Genomic DNA, 3,899 nt, shown 5'->3' with positions numbered 1-3,899 from the left:
CGCCCAGCCCACCACCGAGGAGATCGTCGAGAGGGAAAGGATACTTCGGTGAGTGTTGATTCTCTTGTTCCGATGTGTGTAAAAGTATCTATTACTGGATAACTGGAATTGGATAAATTGGATCGATGATTTCAATCGCTACCGTTCGTTGAAATTTCGTTTTTTTTTTTTACGTAGAGGAGAAATATCGAAATTAGGGGGGAAGAGAGAGGGAGAGTGGAAAAGAGGAGAGAGTTTAGGACGATGAAATCGCGATTAATACAAGAACTTTGGTCGTCCCCTCGATCACAATAGGATCGACCGCTATCGGTTTCAACTTTTCGATCCGCTTGGCTCGGTTTCAATAGCGTTTCTGCACGTTTTTGCACCTTGCGTGCACACTTGCGGGCTCGGCCAGGGAACGAGAAATGCCATCGTGGAAGCGTACCATCTCTCTCTCTCTCTCTCTCTCTCTGCGCGGGGCAGCTGCTGCGTGCAGCAGCGTTTCTTGCGCGAGCCTCGGTGTTCGAGGGCTCTTTGTTTGCTCTCGCGTGACTGCCGCCTATAAGAGGGAGGAGACGAAAAAGTGGCCGGTAGCGTGGAAGGAGGCGGACGTGCCTCCACGTCCTCTACCTGTCCGCATTTCCGGGCAGCAGCTGCGACTCGCTGCCAACTTCCGCTCGATTATCGCGATGCGGGAGGACAACAGCCTCGCCGATCCAACTATTCGGCCCGACCTACGACCCGAGCCGATCGCCAACCGACCCCAAATTCCTTTGCCTCGTGTGTATAAATAAATTCGAGCCACCTAGGTCGAGTCGAGTGTCGTTGAACCCTCTTTCGTCGCCGGGGTGAATCGTCGTGTCGGGATAACGTCGACTCGCTACTTTTTCACGGCTCGTCGTTTAAATTTCTGGTTAATGCTAATCAACTTCTTTATCTTCCAATGTAGCGAGAAATAATATGCCTCGCTTTGAAATTCTTTTATGACATTTCTTTTTCGACATTGACTCGTCTCGTTTCACATCACTATCTCGTTTCACGCCACTTGTTATTATTAGGATATTAAGATAAAGTTTTTCGAATAAATGGTTAAGTGGTTCGTATTATTATTAATTCTATTCCGTGAAGGTTGAACGATATTCAAAGATCGTCGAGTTTAAGGGAAAGCTGACATTTCTAAAAAAGAAAAACTTTCGAAATAACAAAGAAATAAAACGGTAATAATTTATTACGTGTCTTGCACGTAAAAATTAATTCTCTCGACGAGATCGATATCGAACAGCTAAAACGCTTTCCTTAAGTAGTAGTTCGTTCTCGTTGAGAAAAAACGATGTTATGGTGTAGTGGAGAAGAGAAGAAGGCCTCGTTGTCGCGTAAATTCGTTTCATTCGGGATAGTGTCGAAATCGTGTCGTGTGTTCGTCCTACGCGCACTTTTTACCGCCTATCATCGACTTAACGAACCAACGTCACCGGATAAATTGCGACGTAGCCGGTCATAGGTTTCTCGCTGTTTCCACAACCTTCTTAGAAGGCTGAACGCGCTTCAACTCGAGCGTGACGCCTCCCCCCACTCCTCCCCTCTCCAACCAAAGACGCGTCCCTTTTCGAGCTCGGCGATTCGTTCACGTTCCCGCGAACAAGTTAATTAACGAGCAAACGAGCGGAGATATTAACGAAAGGCAAGAGCTAATAATTAGCCCCGCGCGGATATGAATGTTTCGTAAAGCAAGCAAGGACGAGTATCGAGTACCCTTCTTCTTCTGTTTCGAGTTTCTGCTTCTACTTTTGGTCACAGGATCTTACTTGTGACGTATATTATACTTTCGCTCTCTCGTGCATTCTCTCGTGTATATCGGGAACACGTGTTGTAATTATCTAGTCTTTTATGCGGTCAGGAAAAAAATTTCAGGAATTGATAAAAGGATTCTACGTCCATTGCGCACATGATAAACGTATAAATATGTACAAAAAAGAATTTTTCTAATTTTCTTCAGTTGGAAAACAATTGTCTCGGTTTGTGAAAAATTATTCCTCGAATCTTCGAATCAAATGAAATATTGTTGTTATTATTAACATCAATCGAAATCAGTTTAATCTTTTCTCTTATCATGTAAATATACACTGATTACTTCTAAATATATACACATATTTATATCACAAGATGGAAGAAAAAATTTTTATCGAACGTGATGCAAACGGAAAAAAAAAATAAATAAAAATATATAAACAATCAAGACGACGCTCGCACGAAATTTCATCTTTTAAATCGAATCCCCTTGAAATTTCTCGAATTCCGACAAAGACTTCTCGGGATATCGGGGAAGATTTAATTAAAATTTAAAGATCCGAAACTCGGCCCACTTTCGAGAGAAAGAAGCCAAGTTCCTTTTCTCGTTGAAATATCGGTTCTTCCTCGAGTTTAACGCTACGATTCGCAAAATGGGTGGCACGGTATATCAAAGAGGCAAGCGGGGGCTTCGGGCTATCTCGATCGAGCAAAACACTGCGGCGAAACGGCCTTTTCCCCTCGAAACGCCGTACCCTCTCTCTCTCTCTCTCTCTCTCTCTCCTAGCTGTTATTCTGCTCCAAATACGACCGATTACGTGGCTTCTTCTCCGTGTAACGAGCGCGATTTAACGCTTATGCAAGTTCTTCTCTTGAACTCTCTTCCCAAGAGAGAGAGAGAGAGAGAGAGAGAGGGGAGAGAAACTGGCATTTGGGCACAAGGTCAGATGCACATCGGTTCTTTTTATTTATCATCGATGCTTCTTCTCCTTCGTCTTCTTTTTCTTCCTCAACTTGCTCTTATTCGAATAAGAAAAACCAGGTTTTAAGATCGTTTGGGTAACCGGTATGAAGGGAAGGAATGGTTGGAAGCAGGAAGGTATAAAAATACGTGGAGTGCAAGAAAGGACCACCGATGCTCTGCTCTCTCCCCCCTGTGCTTGCAGAACAGCCTCGTCAAGGAGGATCTGCATCTGCATGGAAACATGGCATAACTGGTCGTTGCCAGTTTTTCCTAAATCGTATCACTCCTTTTGTGTCAGCCTGTTATAATATGCAGCTTTCTTGAATTGCGTACGTTGGTCTTTCCCATTGTTGTACACAGCGTTTTGTTGTTACATGCTGTACATGTTAATTCTTTCTTTCAATCGGACGAAGTAGCAGCTCTCGTTGCGTACACGTGTCTAACATAAAATGACTGTTTCAATAAAGAAACAAAAATCGATACCGTCCTCCTATTAATTGGAGATAACGAGTTCCATTTTATAAATCGCAAAGCGAATTGTTAATATATATATTATTCGTGAATTTTATTATTTTCTAGGATAAAACGTCGATTCATTTAAATTGGACGAAAAATAGAAATTAAAATCCGTCACCGATCGGAAGAAAGTTCGAAACTACGGTACGAAAATGGAGGGCTCCCCCCCTCCCCAATCGTAAATTGCGCGCGTTCGTTGAACGCGGCTCCCTCCTTCCCCCTCCCTTCTTCGCGTCCTTTCGCCTCTTTGACGATTCGAATGAGTTCATTACGCAACCAATTGGTATCCATCACGCGCAGACTTTCTTCTTTCGTCGTCGGTACTGTGGCTCGGGATGCCATTGAACACCGTGGACGAGCAATTTATCTCGAGGTCATCGCGTTATCGTCTCCCGCGGGGCAGAGGTGGAGTAGGAGGGAGACGCGTCCAAAGGCCGTGTGGGCGAAACGCAGACAATGATCAGCCGGTCGTTATGCGGTTCACGTGGCACACGTCCATCAACGAGGACGTTTTTGCACGCCGGTCACGCAGATGCCTGTAAAATCTGTCTCTCTCTCTTACTATTCGTCCCGCCCCTTGTAATTACCTATCGGCGCTTGCCACTGGATTCGCTCGAGGATTATATATATATATGTACGAAATTGAAGT

The 3,899-nt window shown here is 44.3% G+C and overlaps 1 protein-coding gene across 1 annotated transcript in view; it reads left to right on the top strand.

Moving 5' to 3' along the window:
- The window catches only part of LOC102671322 (probable JmjC domain-containing histone demethylation protein 2C), a 216,726-nt gene that overhangs the window by 178,861 nt on the left and 33,966 nt on the right, over positions 1-3,899 (top strand). The gene's annotated exons all lie outside the window — the stretch shown is intronic.

Source organism: Apis dorsata, unplaced genomic scaffold (assembly GCF_000469605.1).
Source record: "Apis dorsata unplaced genomic scaffold, Apis dorsata 1.3 scaffold_347, whole genome shotgun sequence".
Classification (NCBI taxonomy): domain Eukaryota; kingdom Metazoa; phylum Arthropoda; class Insecta; order Hymenoptera; family Apidae; genus Apis; species Apis dorsata.
Note: the sequence above shows the minus strand (reverse complement) of the source record. Positions and strands in the feature narration are given on the sequence as shown.